Raw genomic sequence first — 19,976 nt, 5'->3', positions numbered from 1 at the left:
GGATGTGCATGAGCATATGGAAATAGAGTCCTTACAAGCTCCTGGGAGCCTGCTCATATGATTCTATGGCAATGGTGTCAGCATACAAAGGTCCCATGCAAATTCAGGCAGACAGTAACCTAGCATAGGACTGGGAAAATGAAGGACAGACTCCAATCTTATCTGAAGGAATATTGGCAGCTGATTGCTGCTAGATGAGAAAGAGCTGATCTTCCTAAAACAAGGAACTCTAGATAGTCTGACTAGACTCAGCAGATAGACTAGCACTGGGGAAGGGTTGGGGGCACTGAAAACACAGTGGGCAGTAACAGAGAAGACAGAGAATATGGGCTCCAGTGGGGGCAGGTGGCGCAGGGAGGCTATGGGAGGGTGCCAGTGGGGATGAAGGTATAAAGATGATTAAGATTGTTTTAGATGTTCTGTATGAAATACACAAAAAAACAATAAAAATAATAAATAAAATATGTTTTAAAAGACCAAAAAAGAAAAGAAAAGAAAAAAGAATCATCAAAGACACAATCTCTCAACTCACTCCCAGTGATATGTTGGGTTAGATAATATTGTTTTGTTTTCTTATTCTATTTATTGTATGTGTGCATATGGGTATGCACATGCATATGTGTGAAGGTCAAGGACAAGTTTTAAGGGTTAGTTTTCTATTCAACCATGTGTTCCGCTCATCAGGTTTGTATGGCAAGTGCTTTTACCTGCTGAATGGTCTTGCTGCCCCTGTTTTTATAAAACTTTAATTCACAATTAATGTTTGTACATATTTATGGAGCATCATGTGGTCACTCGATACATGTATATAAAATGTGTAATAATGAAGTCAGGATAGTTAGCAGCTACATTTCCTTAAATACTTATTACTTCTTTGTGATGGGAACAATAATTGTTCTGTTGTCTAATCATTTTGAATTATAAAATGCTTAAAAGCATCCCTTCCTTCTCCCTGCTAGACACTCGAAGCTTGTCCTTTGCCCCTACTCCTAATTGTGACAATAAAAAATGTTATTAGCTATTACTAGATGTCCTCCTCAGGGGACAGAATCACTTCAATTGAGAAACATTTACCAAAGGAGAAAGTTGGCGTTTAAATGTTTTGGGGTTGGTATAGACATTGGCATATTTAGAAATTTCATAGATGACTACAGTTTGGAATCATAATTAAATGTGGAATAATATGACAAGGAATCTATATGCTAACTAACTTATATGTTGACCATTTTGCAATTCTGAATTAGTTGTAAATCTTTAATAAATAAGTGGTGTTCTTAGAGTTCGAGAAAGCTATTGACAGTAGCACTGGTCCTTGTCTTCATTCTCACTGCCTTTGGGATAGAATATACTAGAAAAAGTTTATATGAATTACAAATGACCATATAGTATACTGAAAAACATAGGTACCAAGAAAAGTCAACTGAGTGACTTAAGACACAGGTGAGTAGCTTACAAATCCGTTTTTATTTAATGTTATTATTAAAAGACACATTTGACATAAATGGTAACCAAGTCTCTCTCCCAGAGCTAAGAATGTATTTTCCCAGCATCCTCTACAAGATTTTCTTTGAAATTGATAATACAATTTAGAAGTTTAGACCAATGTATACTTGATCTATGTCAAGGTATTTGAGTACTTTCATTTCTAAAAACAAATAATTTTGTATCTTAAAAAAATTACCAGGACAGGACAGGAATGATTGAATATGCAACAATCACTCTGTGTAAAGTTAGTTAAATTACTAAGGATTTCTCATTTCTCTCTGAGCACAGAATCAAGTGTGGAAATGGCCCCCAAAGATATCCACAGCTTCATTTTCACAAGATGTACAAGTTGTTTCATGGCAAAAGGGATTTTTCAGATGTGGTTGAGTAAAGAATTGACCTGAAGAGATTCTTTGTAGCTCCAATGTAACCAAAAATTCTAAATCAGGAAGATGGAGGCTAAAGAGTCAAAGAAGGGGATGTAGTGGCAGAGAGAGAATTATGGCTGGCAACATGAGAAGACCACAGCCTGGCATGGCTGGCTCTGGAAACAGAGGACAAGTGTGTTTGTTTTCCTTTGCTGCAACAAAATACCTAACATAACCAACTTAAAAGGAGGACAGGCTTCAGATGTTCCATCTGTGGTTGGCTGATTCCACTGTTTCTGATGGAAGAGCATGGCAAAGGAAAGCTGCTCACTGAGTAGTGGCTGAAAGCAGAGAGGATGGAGTATGGAGCAAAGGCTGGGGATACGATACAACTTTCAAAGGAATGCTCAATTGGCCAGCTTCCTCCAATTAAGTCCTACCTCCTACAGCCCATTCAACTCTGCGCTCATCAGTGGATTAATCCATTGATGAGGTTAATGCCCTCATGATCCAGTCAGCTCTCAAGCTTTCTTGCTGAGCACCATTGAACAGGGGAACAAGCCTTCAATATTTGGATCTTTGGGGGGAGATTTCAATATCCAAACTTAGACACGTATTGTGAGAAAGGTAATGTGGGAAAGACAAGGAAATATTATTGCTCCAAACTCCCAGAAAGAATGCAGCCCTGCCTCCAACCTTCATTTTAGCTCACTGAAATCCACTTGGACTTTTGACCTTTTGAAGTATAAGATAAGAAGCTAGTGTTGTTTGAAGCCACCAGCTTCAAATGGTACAAATTTATAAGTGATCAGTACAGGTTTACTACTCAGGGTCTGAGAAGAACAAAGCTGATATAATGGAGCTATATTAAACGGGAATTTATTATGTTTTCTTATATATGGACTAGGAAGTCCAGTAATGGCTTTCTTCATTCTGGAGATGTCAGTGAAGGATAGGAGTGACAGCAACAGTGCCAGCCACAGCAACAGCGTAGAGGCACTAGCCAACAAGGGGTGAAGCCAACCAGGTGAAAAGCAATAGCTTTTCCTTTGGACCTACTTACATCTGGGTTGCCACCCAAAGGTGATGCCCACTCTTGAGGAGAACCATCTTCCCTCAGTTAATCCTTCTAGGAAATCCCCTTACAGACCCACCCAGAGGTGTGGCACTTAGTTGATTCCAGGCCCAATTAGGTTGACAATCAAAATTAACTATCACACCAGATGAATATTTTGCTTTCATTGCTTTTATTAATATTTTAATGTTTAAAGACTATCTAGGAACTTATCCTGGGTAAGGTGATATAGTGAAGACATTTTGAAGAAGCGTTAGCTGCACCATTATTCATAAGAGTAAACAATTGCAAATAATCTAAATATCCAGTGATAGGAGAATGACTAAATTGAGGTCCATCTAGTTTTAGCAATTCATAATTTACTTAAAAATCATGCTTTAAAAAATAATGAGTGCTGTGGGGAATGCATATGGCTGATCTAACAGAAATTGAAAAGTAAGGCTAGAGAGGTGGTTCAGTGCTTAAGAGGACTTGCTCTTCCAGAGAACCAGCGTTTACATTCCAGCGCCTGTATTGGGTGGATCATAACTGCTTGTAATTCCAGCTCTAGGGGATTTGATACACTCTTCTGGGCTCTGTGGGCACCTGTACTCACACTTGTACATACATACATACATACATACATACATACATACACACACACATACACACATACACACAATTTTTAAAATTAAAAATTTTAAAGTGAAACACACAGAGCCACATTTACAGTGAAAATTTAATTAGAACTAGATGCTTTCCTCAGAAAAATAATCTTCATAAGTTTTTTTAATGAATTTTAAGACATAAGCCATCAATAACGTTGAAACCCAAGAAAAAAATTACCTCATTTAAAAGATGATCTCGATTCTTTTTACAAAAGCAGATTGAGGTATGTATACCAATATAGAGAGAAATAACCATAAAAATGCTACAGTGCTGTCTTAGTTACATTCTATTGCTGTGATAAAACACTGACCAAAACCAGCTCGGGAAGAAAGGTTATTTGGCTTACAGCACAGTCCATCATTGACGGAAGTGGTTGCATAGGATTGTCCTCCAACAGGCAAACTATGGACAGATGATTCTTCCCAAGCTTAGTTGCATGTACTTGCCCAGGATCATCACAGCTAAGTTTGTTGACTGTTACCCTCTGAAAGAAAGGAGGGGCAGGGAGAGCCTGCCACACCTCCCAACCAAGCAGTCAGCCCTAGTTCCATGAGGGGGAGGGGCTAAAGGTATATAAACTGAGGAAACCATGGGGAGGCTCTCTCGCCATTTTATGAGGTTGTGGGGAAGTTACCATCCATGCTTTGATGAAGACTTTCCAGTGTGGTCTTCCAGGGGGGAGCATCCACATTACTGTAAGTAAACCCTTACCCATTGCCCAATAAACCCACTGTAAGCCCAATAAACTCACTGTTTTCCCAGACTATAGTTTGGTGGAAACAAGCCTCCATTTGTTGTAGGGACCAAGAGGAAGGATTGTGGGGAGACCTCCCAGAAGGAAGTTTAGCTAAAGAAGTCAAGGAAGGAACTCAGGGCAGGAATCTGGAGGCAGGAGCGGAAGCACAGTCTGTGGAGGAACACTGTTTTACTGGCTTGCATCTCTGGCCTGTGCTCAACCTGCTTTCTTATACAACACAGACCACCTGCCCAGGCGTGGCACCTCACAGTGGGCTGGGCCCTCCCACATCACTCAACAATCAATAAAATGCCTCACAGACATGGCCACAGGCCAGTCCAATAGCAGCAATTCTCTAATTGAGGTTCTGTCTTTCCAGGTGCGTCAAGTTGACAACTAAATTTATGCAGCATAAATGGTAACTATTATTTGCTGACCATGATCTAATTTACATTTTGTTATCTGTAACTTGACCAAATTGATCTTCTTATTTTGACAAAATAGTCATCTTTCATTGAATTAAGTACTGTTGTGGGGGCTAGAGAGATGGCTCAGTGGTTAAGAGTGCTGGCTGCTCTTGCAGAAGACCTGAGTCTGATTTTCCATTCCATGTGTGGGCTGACTGTTCCTAATTCATGTTCCAGGGGATCTGATGCCCTCTTCTGTCCCCCATGGGTACTGCATGCACATTATGCGCTTCACATACATGCAGGTAAAACACTCAGACACATAAAATTAAAAATAAATTTTAAAAAGTGATGTGCATAGACAGTAATGCCATCATTTGCAGTTATATTTTAACTTCTTATATGTATTACATTAAAGACAGGGATCAAGGAGTTTCTTGTTTTCCTCTGGTACTATCATAGCACCTTACCCAAAAATAGCTTTTTCTACTGTTTATTAAAAGCACACTAATTGCCTTTCTTCATTAATTTTTAAATTTTAGTGCTTGTCTGCTCTCTCACACAGAATCTTTTCTGTTCTTCAACCTGCAGAATATTTAGGACAACTACTAAGTTAAAAGGTCCACAAATCAGTGGCCAGTGCAAATTAGTTTTATACCACAGTAGTGAGAAGAAACCCCACGGAGCTAAGTGATAAAAGCTGATGGAGGTTGTGCCTGCTACCTCGAAACATTCATGCTTGGTACTGACAGACTATGGCATGAAGAAGCCAACTAACCACACAGGCAGGCCATGTGAATCTGTTCCAGCACTGGTCCCAGCTAAGGTCTAACTAGTAGCTGGCATCAAGTAGCAGACATGTGAGTGAGCGAGGCTTCCAATGATTGCTGTCTCCAGGCTTTGATGTGCCCCTCACTGATACCAACTGGAACTGAACAAGCTGTCTCTAGCAAGCCCTGACCATGTTGCAGATTGGGGAACAAAACAAATGTCATTGCTTGAAGCAACTCATCACATCTCAGTGTGCTTTATCACAACAATAGAGCATCATTTGAATAGCATCCACATTTCTAGCCAAGCAACTGTGGATTGTTTTCTCTTTTAGTATTTCCTGACTCCTGGATTTGACCTACCTTTCTAGTTTGATCTCTGCAGCATCCAAATTAAGCAGCTGTTTGTCTCCCTCCACCGCTTTCCCTATAGAGCCTGCTTATGTCGTACTGTTCCACCTCTGCTCATTTCAATCCTAGCGATTCTTCAGAAACATAAAAGTCCATGTGATGTACACCTGCTGTCTTACTTTTGTCATATCTGAGACCTCTGCTCTGATTCTAGCAGCCTGGTTTTCTTTTTGAGAAACCTCATTTAATCCTCTATCCTGAGACTTCACGCAAGGGAAATTTAAGCCTGTAGTCTAAGGTGGGCAAACACCTAGTCAGTGTCATCCATTCAAGTGTAAGCACATGACCTGAGTTGGTTTAGTGAGACTCAATCCTGGTTTTTTTTCCAAGAAAAATTTCTGGTAGCACCTGCTAAGCCATGAAGCTGTCAGCTGGATCTGCCAGTGTCCAACACTGAATGAAAGCTTGCCTGCAAGTAAAACCAAGCAGAGAAAGGCAGAGCCAAGCATTCATTTCTCACAGCATCAGCATCATTACAGCACCTGGATCCGACCATGCCAAATGACTGGTCCTCCCTCCACCCACACTTCTTAGTTTTACTAACCAGATTGCGTTAGATTCATATTACTTTAGTAACAAAGAGTCCTGGGTAGTATAGATTACATCCTTCTGGATAATATAGATTATATATTCTTAGTTAATATGGTAAACTTTAGGTGCATATTGTAATGTGATATCCCCTTCTGACTTGGGGAGATAACCTGAGGAAAATAGGGTCCAGGAAGCACAACTTAGCCTCTCCTTCTCTACCACCTCAGTGGCATTCTTTATGATGTCATTTGTTTATGGCCCCTTTTAGAGTTATTTTATAGTGTAAGTAGCTGTGGGCATGCAGTTATAAGCTTTCCAAGGACAAGACCTATTAGCTTTAACTGGTTACATAAGCATTCATATATAAATGCACTGGACTTACAGTGTGTACTCCACAGATTTTGTTTCCTCTCTCTTCCACTTTGTATCATACATGAGTCTTCTTCTGAGTTATTGAATGAAATGTGAATTAATTAGTGTCTTTAGCTAACATTAGATAATATTTCCAGAACAATTATTAGGTATCTGGCATGAGTACTATCTCAATGAATTCTAATACCACAGGGTATGGATTCTTTCTTCTTCTCTTTGTATAGGTGTAAGAAGCTACAACAAAATAAAACTAGATAGTTAGAAACCTTGTCCACAGTCTCACTGCTAGCTAGCTGCAGAGTAGCAACTCCATCCAGCTCAGCTCTCCTCTGTACCAAATACTCAGCTCATTTTCATGACATCTAGAACTCATGGGCTTTCCTGCTGGAGGAACATTCTAAATACCTGTTCTGAATCAAGGTAGATTCGCTAGGTTAAAAGCTTTGAAAGCATGGGGATATTAGTCCTTGAATAGTGAGGTAATGCTGCCCAGACTGTGGGAGCAACTTAGGAGCAGTTAGGAAGGTGGATTGGGTAAACGGAATTTGGAAGGCATTGTCGTATGCCACAGAGCAGGATCAAATTGTCTGAGCTTTGTTCTTCCCACATCAACCACAGATGTGAAGAAAATGACAAGAGTATAAATTGCAGGAGCCCTTGCTAAAAAGTGTTGTAAATTTGGTGGCTGTCAGCCAGGAAAACATACTTGGCCTTGGTTGTCACAAGTGTGAAACAGAACAAAGAATTTGGGGCTGCGGGGGAAAGATGAGAGCACTGGAGTAAAAAGCTTATAATGAAGCAGAAAATAAAAATCTAACCAAGGGTAAATGGGGAGGAAAGGAAGGATCTGTGCAGAGTTTGAATGAGTAAATGTAGGAAAACAGGTTATTTGTAGAGCTGAAGGGTAAGTTCCTGCTTCTCCCATACCCTGAAGGAATAGAAAAGGCTCACTATTAAAATTCCTGGGCAGATTGAAAAGGATGGCCATATAATCTAGTTTGTTCTTCTACTGCAATGAAAATTTAAATATTCATTAGAGATTAAAAATACTTATGTAAGAGAGGTTTTTTTTTTATCTTAATTTCCTGGTGGGTCTTATGCATGGTCTTATACAGAGTCCACTTTTAAATATTCATTAGAGATTAAAAATACTTATGTAAGAGAGGTTTTTTTTAATCTTAATTTCCTGGTGGGTCTTATGCATGGTCTTATACAGAGTCCAGTGATTAGGTTGGCTGGTTCCTAGCTTGAACCGTGATTGAGGGAGACATAAAAGGAAGACTGGACATTGGTACACCTTGAACTTGGGAGAATGGGCATAGGGGGAGGTGGGGAAAGTGGTGGGGGAACAGTCAGGGAGGAGAAACTGGCCACAGTTGCATTTCAGAGCTTCAGTTTTGACCGAAATAAACCCTGTAAACTTCTTGACTAGTCTTTGACAGGGTTCGATGAATGGACTATTTGTGTGAAGTCTTGCTGTCCGTCTCATTCACTCAGAGATTTTCCCATGGGGCAGAAACCATGCCCACCCCTTTGTTCACACATTTCTAGGTCACCATTGCCCGTCAAAGAGGAACTGAGCAAATATGAATCAGATTCGATAAAGATTAGTTGGTGTGCATTTAGGAAGATACAAAAATAAGTTTTTCTCTCCATTACATCTATTCAAAAGCAATTTGTGCCAAGCAAATACTTTTGCAAGAATAACACATTTGCTCCTAGGAGAGCCTGAAGGTGGGTTGAAATGGCCATACACATTTAATGACAGACCCAGTGGACAATGGGTTCAGCTTTCTCTTGGAAATAATAGAGATCTTTCTAATGAATATACTCTATCTAGAGATTATAGTCTTACTCAGTAGGTACCTGTTAAAACAATTTACACAAGGCTCTCTTCAGGGTGTCAGGTAGCAAGTAAAATACCTTGTATATCATTCTATTTTGCATCTGTTCTTAGGAACAAAGGAAACAGAATAGCAACTGAAATTCACTAGGCTTTGCTTAAGTGATTGCAATTGTTCCAACTGTCATTTCAGTTTCATTGTAAAGACAGCTCTTCCCCCAAACATTTCATATCATGAGTGATCTGTAGCTTTATTAGAGAAGTATAATGTAGTATGAAGAGATAAGAGTTATTGAGGGCCATGAAACTGCAAATGACAGCTGGCTAGGTGTGTGTGGAGGAAGGGGCCAAGCCAAGGAGCTTTCAAAAATTCTTAATCTCATAAAACTAAAAAGCTTCTGTGTAGCAAAGAAACAATCGGGTGAAGAGGAAGCCCTCAGAATGGGAGAGAATCTTTGCCAGGCAGACCTCCAGTAGACGATTAATAGCCAGAATATACAAAAGAATGAAAAATCCAAAGAATCAAGAAAAACAATCCAGTTGAAAATGGGCTCTGGATTTGAACAGAGAATTCTCAAAAGAAATGAAAACGACTAAGAAAAATCTTTAAAATGTTCAAAATCCTTAGCAATTAAAAAATGCAAATTAAAACTTCATTGAGATTTCATCTTACTCAAGTCTGGATGGGTAGGGTCAAGAAAACAACTGACAACAGATGCTGGCAAGGATGCAGGGAAGGGGAATCCCCACTCACTGTTGGTGGGATTGCTATCTGGCACAGCTACTATGGGGATCAATGTGAAGAATTCTCAAAAAAAATGAAAATAGATTTAGCATATGACTCAGCTATACCACTCATTGGCATATGTTCAAAGGACTTAATATCCTACTACAGAGATACTTGCTCAGCCATGTTCATTGATGCTCTGTCTACAACAGCTAGGAAATGGAAACAATCTAGATGTTCTTTGGCTGATGAATAGATAATGGAAATGTGGTGCACATACACAATTGAATTCCATTCAGCTGGACAGAAAAATGGAATCATGAAATTTGCAGATAAATGGATGGATCTGGAAAATATTATACTGAGTGAGGTGACCCAGACTCAGAAAGACAAACACCGCATGTTCTTTCTCACTTATGAATCCTAGCTCCAGATTTTTAAACTTGAATATGTAACCTGAAGTAACTACAGAAGCCAGGAAGGAAGAAAATGACCATGGGGCAGGAGGACAGAAAGAGCTCTAGAAAGAGGCATAGGGAGACACAGGTACCATGAAGGGGGGGAAGGGGGAAAATGGGGAGGGGGGTGGTTAATTGGGGAGAGAGGGTAATACAGAGGGAAAGAGAGGAAGGAGAAATAACACTGAGAATATTGAAAAAGGCATAGGGGAACACTGGAAATATTATTTTATAAGTTTACTTAAAAATACACATATATGTGTATAAACACACACAGTTTAAATAGAGTTATGGCACCTGAGGTGATAATACTCCTCCCAATAGCCATAGACTATCTAACAGTAACCTCAGTGTCAGGAATGGGAAACCTCTCTTTGAGTTGTGGGTCAAGGGGTATCCGAGAGATTTCCACAAAAATATAGGCTATTGCATTACCCTTGGTTGCCTCCCAAAACTTGAAAGTAAGATACCACTGCACATAGACATAGGACTTAGAGGAATGGAGTTGGGATTGACCTACAAGCCTCTTACTTGAGGACTAGCTCTCATAGTATAGGAAGATGTTATGCAAGCTTCCAGGGAGAAAAGCAATCAATAGTCCTGATCAGATGTAAGGCCTGTGAACCACAACAATACTGGCCTTAAACGGTAGCCCCAGTGGAGTAAGAGTGGCACTTTTATCTTGGGTGTAACCAACAGTAATTGGACTTAATCCCACTAAATAGGAGGGAATTCCTGCTTGATAATGTAACCATAGCCAACTACCCATAGCTGGAGAGGTCATAGACCCTAGAGAAGACTCTACTATTGCCACCCTCCTAAACCAATATAATGTCTAATTGCATTCTATATACTTGTCTTACTACCCGCAGATAAGTATAGCTTTTGCCCCTCATTAAAGAAGTGTCTTTTTGCAGTAGATTATTACAGAGATCAACAACTGACTAAAATACAGCCCTAATTGATATATCTACACCTCAACCCCTACACCTAAGGCTCAGGAAAGGGGTGGAAAGATTTTAGGCAGAGGACGAGGCTACCTACTACAGATAGTGTCTTCTAGATGTGACATGGAAGTGCAGCCATGAAAACAAGACCTGCATGATGACAACCGTAGTCAATATGCCAACGTGGACAGAGGAAATTTCACAAGGCTATGCTCCTGGATAAAGAGCTACAAGTAACCAATGAGTATGGAGAGATGGAGAATCAGTTTTCTTCAAGGTTGAGTTCCCTGATAGGTTAGCCAGTCCCAAGTGATAAGCTCTGACACACGTGTATACAAGCAGCACTAAATGGATTCAGGTTGTATACATATACATATATATGGAACAGCAATAATTAAAGAAGAAGAGGCCATGGATTTGAGGAGTAGAAGACATAGAAAGAGTTGGAGAAGAAGGGGTGGAAAAATGTAAATACAGTACTAAAAATTTTTTAAAATTAAGTTAAAAAAGTCATAGTCTTTCACTTCTGCAGTGTTTCACGAGTTTTTTGCTTGCTTTGGGTGGCCTACTTGTCCCTTTCACAATATTAAATGTGTGACCCCCTTTTGGGCTACTTTTAAAAATCACTCTTCATAATAATTTTTAAAATATTTATATTTTGTGTATGAATGTATTGCCTGCGTGTATATAAGTGTACCTGTGTCCTGCAATGCCTGTGGAGGTCAGAATAGGGCTCAGATTTTCCTAGAACTGAAGTTACAATGAACAATTGTTTGCCTCCATGTGGGTGCTAAGAATCGAACCTCGGTCCTCTACAAGAGCAGCCAGTGTTCTTAACCTCTGAGCCATCTCTCCAGCCCATGAAAAATAGTTCTAAAATTTCTGAACTATCATATTAGATGAGAAAGAACTAATAACCATATACTGTACTGTATATTTTAAATATCATTTTTATGTTTGCTTAGATTTATAATATATAATGATCAACTCATATTTAACAGACTGCTTACCTCAAAATGTAAGAGATATTTTAATTTGTGAACAAATAAATTTATAATACTGTGTAATCTTTAATTTTGATTGAAACCATAGTAAAACATGTAGTTTAAATACAGATTATAATATCCATGATGGGCAGATCCACCTTCATGTAATGTTCAGAAGTTTTGGATTTCTTATTTAAAAATCAATTGGTTCATATTGATAATTTTCCTGTATTATTTCTAAATTAAAGAATAAACTAAAAGCTATTAGTCTTCTATTTGTAATCATTTGCCCCCATCTAAGACATTCCAGATGTTGGTAGACTCTATTCCCAATAAATACAAAGCTAAATCAGTTGTAGTTCCCACTGTGCATTCTGTTTAGTGTTTTCTTTGTTGGCAAAGCCTTCTTGTTGGTAATTATCATGAACATCTGCATACAACCCACAGTTCTAAAAAGGGGCATCTTAAGGCATAGACCTTAGTCTGTGGGGCTGCCAAAGACATATTACAGAGATGGGCGTGTTTAAAACAACAGGGACACGTTTCTCACAGTTCCGCAGGCTAGAAGTCCAAGTACAGAGTACAGGCCAATTGTGTCCTCACCTGGTGGAGGGCTAGGAAGGCCCCTCTTCTTATAAAGGCATTGGCCTCATTCTAAGGGCTCACTCTGAGACCTTCATCTTAAGTCTAAATTCCCTTGGGAAGCTCCACTTCTAAATACCAGCTCCTTGAGGGCTTCAGCTTCTGGATGGGGTGGATTCTGCACAAACGCTCCATATGAACACATTTGCAGAAATGTTTTGGCCCAGACAAAGAACCCCACCTCACTCTCTGGGACTTGTGCTAGTCTTTTTCCAAACAGGATGAGGGATCTATAGAAGATGTGCACTCTCAGAGCCCAGCTTCTCTCAAGTACCTCTGACTTCCTTGGACTACAGCATTTCTTCCCAAACACCCAGCCTCTGCTTCTGGACCCACAGGGCCTTTCCTAGTCTCCTGCCTGAGTGTTAGCTCACCTGTGCGACATCACAGAGGGCTAGAAGTTTATAGTCAGGAAAAATGGCTGGTCCTCACTGCAGTGGGGTCCACAGATGGAATGACAGATGGGACGAAAGAGAGGAAGAGAAAGAGAGAGGAGAGCTGGCTCTTCCAGTGCCATGATGGTCCAGCAGCAAGCTGCGCAAAGCAGGCAACCCAACATCTAAGCTTGGCTTCCCTGTCAGAAAGTGGAGACTTATGCTTGCTGGCTGGCAGGGAGGCACACACTTTAAGTTGGTTAGGCCGATTGTAACTTTCAAATATTTAGACACTGTATGTGTGGGCTTCCATTTGTACTTTTGTTCCATTCATAAACGTTAGCAACCCTGCCAATCAACAAATGCTCCTCATCAATGTGAGTTTAAGCATTTGTCATTTTTACACATCCTCTGTTTGATATTAATGATACAAATTAAACAATAATTGACAGTGAACATAAACAACCATAAACTGAATATGGGCCAAACCTCCTTGGTGGCTAGCAGGGCTGAGCTGAGTAGTGAGCTGGCTGACCTAGTCTTGAGCTTGTTGTTCCTATTCAGCTGGTCAAGTAGCCAGAAACCCCCTCCCCCATGACTCTATTTTGCATTTGTCCTCAGTAGCAACATAGGGATTAAAATTCTCCAAGCTTTGCTAATGGTCATAAGGATTCACTTCATAGAAACTATGAGTTTCCAAAATTGCTCCATTTCAAAAGGAAACGTGTTCCAGCAATCTGGTTCATCATTTGTAAAAAGGTTTCCTTCATCTCTAATGCCTACTACTACTACTAGGTGTTTCCCATGTGTCTCAAAGTCCCTCAGAGATACTTGTTAGATGTCCTGAAAATTACAGTCTTCTAAGGTATGTAGTGTTCTCTGTATTTAAAAAACCCTACAAACAGCATTGAACTACACAACTTGTCCTAGTTTGTTTCTCCATTGCTGTGACAAAACACTCTGACCAATACCAACTTGGGGAGGAAAGGGTTTCTTTGTCTTATATCTCCTGGATATAAGAGTTCATCAGGGAGCCCAGGGTAGGACTCAGGATAGGAGCTGGAGCATAGGCCATGGAGAAAAACTGCTTACTGGCTTGCTCCTCTGTCCTCCGCTCAGCCTGCTTTCTTATGCAACACAGGCCCACCTGCCCAGGGGTGGCACCACCCACAGTGGGCCAGACCCTCTCGCATCACTCAACAATCAAGAAGATGCCCTACAGACATTGCCATAGGCCAGTCTTATGGAGGAAATCCCCCCTTTGAGGATCCCTCAACCCAGGTATGTTAAGTTGACACTAAAGCTATCCAGCAAAATTGACCCCTTGTCAATTTGACATAGAAACACATCACTGTTAAGCCATAACCTTTCCAATTCTTATCCCCAAGATATGACGTTAACATTAATATCACGACATAAGACAGTACAATCTTAAAAACCCCACAGTCCTTAAAAAAATCCAAATACTTAAAAGTCCATAGTCTCTTTTAAAAGTCTCTTAACTGGGAGCTCCTGGAAAATCCAAAACAAGTACTGTCTTATTTCAAAAGGAAGAATTGGGCACACCTAAGCAAAACCAAAGTTTAGCAAAGTAGCTTAAGGCTGGACATCTGGGATTCACTCATGATCTTCTGGGCTCCAAAGGGTTCTGGCAGCTCCTCTTCTCTGACTCTGCTGTCCACAGCACAGAAAGCTTGCCTTGAAGACCCAGGCCGGCTCCATTCCACACCTGCTGCTGCCCTTGGTGGTCATCCCATGGCCCTGGCATCTCCAAAAAGCTGGGGTCTCCACTGAAACTGAGGCTAAACCTTTACCAATGGACTCTTCTTGCCTCTTGGGGTGCAAAGCCTCAGGTTCTCTCCATGACCCCTTCAATCCTTGGGTCTTCACTGCAACTGAAACTGCACTTTCCCCTATGGCCTTTCCTGGCCTTTCAGAGTGCCAAGCCTCAGCTGCTCTCTGTGATCCCTTCACATCTTCAACACCAGAACCATGTAGGAGACCTTTATACATTACCAAGTCCTGCTTCTAGCTAGATGTGGAAGCTTGGGTTCCCTCTTGACCACAGCTTCTGTGTGTGGACCCTGAAGAAATACTTCCCAGAAGATTTCACCACAGTGATGCTCGTCTCTTATTACTTACAGTTGATTTTTCAGCTCCAGCTAACCAGCATCAATTGTCCCAGTAAAGCAAAGGTTTTACTTCAGGCTCTGGTTCTTCTTAATCACAGCTGATTCTTCAGCCTCAGATGGCCAGAACCCACAGATTCTCAATTCAAAAATATCACACAAACAGCCCTGATAATGTCTGCTTCCCTTTGAAACTTCACAAGCCGGGCCTCCATTGAATACAATTCTTTCAGCATAACTCTTCCAAGCTCCACAGCAACAAACTCTAAGCACTTAATGGCTTTTCCAGATCAAAGTTCCAAATGCTTCCACAATCCTTCTAAAAATACCAAGGTCATGTCTGTCACAGCAATGCCCCACTCTCTGGTACCAATTTCTGTTCTAGTTTGTGTCTCCATTGCTGTGACACTCTGACCACTACCAACTTGGGGAGGAAAGGGTTTCTTTGTCTTATATATCCTTGGTCACAGTTAATCAAGGAGCCCAGGGTAGGAACTCAGGGCAGAAACCTGGATGTAGGAGCTGGGGCATAGGCCATGGAGGAAAGCTGCTTACTTGCTTGTTCCTCTGGCCCCTGCTCAGCCTCCTTTCTTATGCAACATGGACCCACCTGCCCAGGGGTGGCACCACCCACAGTAGGCTGGGCCTTCCCACATCACTCAACAATCAAGAAGATGCCACATGGACATGGCCATAGGCCAGTTCAATGAAGGCAATTCCCCAATTGAGGCTCCCTCAAACCAAGTGTGTCAAGTTGACACTAAAGCTATCCAGCACACAATTCATTCTTTTTCTTGCTTTTTCAACCTAATGTATTTTAAAGATTTTTTTGGAGGGGGGCAAGGTCTCACTATGTAGCCCAAAGAACCTCAAACCCACAATCCTCCTGCCTCAGCCTCCTGGGTATTAGGATTATAGGCATGTACAACTTTACCTGGACTTAATGGTGTTTTTTAAGACTTATTCAACCCAGAGCTACAGAGATGGTTCAGCAGTTAACATTGGTTGATCTTGCAGATGACCCAGGTTTGATTTCTAGCACCCACATAGTGGCTACCAAGTGTCCATAACTTCAGTTACAGGTGATCAGACTCTCTCTTTTGGTCTCCATAAGTATTGTACAACACAGGCAAAATGCTCATACATGTAAAATAAAAATAAATAAATCAAAATTAAAAAAAAATTTAAAACAGAAAATGACCATTTTGTTTTACATACAATTAACCTACAATAATTTTTACTTGAGATTTTAAGCATCTCTTCAAGTTTTGTAATAGAAGATTCTGAAGCTTAATTCTTTAGGAAAAAAAATGGAGCTACTGAGTGAAAAAGATTAACGGGGAAACATTTAAGAAGAGAGTATTCCTACAACTAAGAGATGGAAGCACCAAAGCACCCATTTCCTGTAGAGGGGCCAGGTCTCTGCTGTAAAAGCAAGACTAGCAGAGTGATTGTCCTAAGCATGGGCACCCCCTGGTACAGGAGGAAGTGTCCCTGTCAGGTGAGATTAGGACTCCCACTTGAACCCAGAAGGTCTGATGCTGAGTCAGAAAACTTGATGATGTGGTCAAATTGCAAATTTATGTTTAACTCTGGTTTGTCTGTTTTTATGTCCGTGAGATAGTCCTGTAATTTGGATAATAAACATCCATGGCTTTCTTTTGTGCTGTTGCCTCTTACACCACTGCAAAGCCAGCTGACGTTCAAACTGTATTCTCCCCTGATATTCATGAAGAGTTCTGAAGGAGGACAGGGAAAGGGGATTTCAGAACTCCATTAGTGTGTGGAATAGGGGTACTATTTTGAAACCTATGACTGTTCTTCAAGATAACAACTCCATCTGGGAATAATCAGGAGCTTCTGGAAGGATTCTTGCTTTGAAAATTTGAAGGTGTACTTCCAAAATGAAATCTGTTTTTTAGGTGCTGACAGCAATTCACTCTTAAGTGTAAGGCTCAGTAACTTGAAAGGTGTCTTCATTTTTTTTTTTGGCTACTTGAAATATTGTCTGTTTTTCAGGTAATACAAACATATTTCACACATGACCTCTCTTCTGTGTGTCTTGGGGCTCCAGAGAATAGAGCTTTATTTTAGCAGAGAGATAGAATAATGTCACCACAAAGATACAACCAGAGCCACATTATTGGTGGTAGTGGTGGGGTGCATGCATTGTGACTTGAAGTCTGCTCATGCTGAGTGATTTCCCACTTGGACTCTGGTGGTAGGTGAGCTGCTACATTTTTTATTGCTAAATGAAAATCCCCAACTTATAAACAGATCTTCCTTTAAGACTAGTGTGATAATACTCAAAGGGCTAGAAAAATCTAGAAACACAAAAACATTGCCCAGCACACAGGAATCTCAATTACAGATTACAAATCCTGGATTTGGCATATTGTTGTAATGGTTTTGGGAAAAATCATTTGAATTAATATTTTTTTCAAATTTACAACTTTTCTGAGGAACTTTGAGCTTAAACAAAAATCTACATGACCCTCCAATCTTCTACATTAGCATATACGTCTGTGTTCTGCCTCCTTCCTGCCCTCATCAACTTACCCACGGCCATTTGGGAGCAAATAGGCATCTTCAGCAAACAGCTGTCGACTCTGTGATTTTCTCATTAATAAATACTTCCTGAAAAACCAACAAATAAACGCATACAGGTCACAGGAAGTTAAAAAGGTGGTCATGGCAGGATATCTCCAATTCATCTGTGCATCATCTACTATGAGTTTATTTTCATGACTGTTGTTTAATGATTTAACTGTTGTGTTAAAGTTTTCCTGGGGAGATGCAAACAAATGTCTACTTACCAAGCTAGGGGACCGAAGTAATGATTTTGGGAAAAATGAACTTAATGAACCAGTGAATTGATTTGCAGGAACATGGACTGCTCAGTGGTAGACTGACACTGAAAAGCTCACCCCAGCATGAGTGCTGACTCACAAAAGCTGGAACCCTGGAGTTCCCTGCCCAGCTTGGAGGCAGCTCTACAGGCCAGAGTCTTCTCTTCCCAGCAGTTTTTACTTCTGCTATAACCTTGGGGAGTGGGCTTGTGAATCTTGCAAATCTCAGGAACTTGCTGAGACTTCTTAATTGTTCCCTGAGTCTTCAGTAGCCTCCCTTCAGAAGGATGGTTTCAAGGAGGAAGAAATAGCTTTACAACACTATCAGTTGGTAGATCATGGCAGAATCTTGGGTGTTTGAGTGAGTTAGGCAGGAGTCTCCTTACATTATCTACAGGGCCGTGATGCAGGTTAGGTTTCTTCTTCTTCCCCAGATATATCCCAGTCCAACTCCTATCCTGTTAACTAATACATGGATTCAGCAGTAATATTTTATTGACTTTACTTGTTAAGTATGAATGTTTATCAGATATTTTCTTAAGGGGAGGGCAAAAGTAGAGGCAAGGCATTCATGGTGACTTAGGAGAAGGAATGCCAGGCAAATTCTACCTAGAGCTGGCTCTGACATAGGCTCCCTCCTAGTCCAGCTTGTTTCCTTTGATGTTTGCAGAGGTTCATGCGCTGGTGCTGGAAAAAGAACCTGTTTAGAGTTTTAAAACCTTAGATTTAAGTCTTTCCTCTGACCTTAACTGTTGTTTCCTATTTTACAAACTTTAAATAATCTTTATTTCACGGGAAGAGTAGATTTGATAAAATGTAATAAGTGGTAATATTATTATTATAAATAAATGTACAAAATATTTCCCTATTACTAAAATTTGCTCTTGGAAAGAAGATTTTTTTTCAGTCCAACATTATGGAGAATTCCTTGTTTCTCAGGGTTCACTGAAAGCCTCCTCCTCGAAACCTTCTTATTAGTGTTTTGTCATATCTGATTTTGTGTTTGACAGCATAGAGAACTCTCTTGTTATTGCTTTTGCTGCCGTTGCTACTTGTCATGTTTTATGACATTGTTCTTGGCCTACGTTAACTTGTGTGTGTTATTACCCAGAAATGGATAAGAAGATGACATATTCTTTTCATTAAAATAACACATGAGGCTATAGAAAATTTGGATGAAATGCTAGGCATGTAGGAGGATAGTATTTTCTTCTGTCCAGTTATAATTTCTACGGTGCATCTATAATGTCAGAATTCAGGGGCCATCTTAGGTCCAGCTGACTTCCTATGCAGTGCTGAAGGCACAATACTACATATGTTTTTGGGAAAGTGCTGATACAAATCTGTATTTTTTTTCAGATCATCTTACTATAAAGGTTGGTTTACTTTAGAAACCATTATTACTAATAGTGTCACTCATCTTGTGAGTTAGAGGAAACCACATTTTGATATAACCAGAGGCCATGAGCAATAATTAGACTTCCCAAACTACTGACTTTCCTTAGGTTAATGAAATACTGACACGCCAACACCTGCATCAGATTAAAGCTCAGAATGTCTTAGTCCCTTGCTGCTCACAGTGTGTTCCAGACATCAGCATCACCTGAGAGCTGGTTAGAAATAGAGCATCCTAGGCCCTGCTAGACCCACTAAAGTCAGTGTCCACATAACAAGATGTCTACTGGTGATTTTATGCATATTAAAGCTTAAGAACACTGCCTTAGTGGACCCTACTTTTAACAAGGAAGGAAGAAGCCACGAACTATTGTACCTATCAACAAGAATAGTAAGAGTTAGCAAAGCACCTTAGCTAGTAACATCTTCATTTGTGTAGATCAGCATGAACCAAAAGAGCTGTAATGTGAGCTACGCACCTACTCTTAATTACTACAGGAACTGTCAGATAAAATTAGCTTTGATAGTCCATTCTATTTAGCACAAATAATAAAAAAATATTATTTAAGAGATAGTCACTGTGCAAAAGATTGATAAGATAAACTTTAAAAAAAGTTTCAATTTTTATATGTATGCCTGCATATATGTAAGTGTACCTGTGTCCTGCAATGCCAGCAGAGGTCAGAAGAGTGTTGGATCCCCTGGAACTGGAATTATGGAGGGTTGTTAGCCACCATGTTGGTGCTAGGAGGGAATCACACCCAGGTCCTCTGCAAGAGCAGCCAGTGATCTTAACCACTGAGCCATCTCTCCAGCCCCTTGA

Source organism: Nannospalax galili, unplaced genomic scaffold, assembly GCF_000622305.1.
Source record: "Nannospalax galili isolate Female #2095 unplaced genomic scaffold, S.galili_v1.0 scaffold38, whole genome shotgun sequence".
Taxonomy (NCBI): Eukaryota; Metazoa; Chordata; class Mammalia; order Rodentia; family Spalacidae; genus Nannospalax; species Nannospalax galili.
This window is presented reverse-complemented; position numbering follows the sequence as displayed.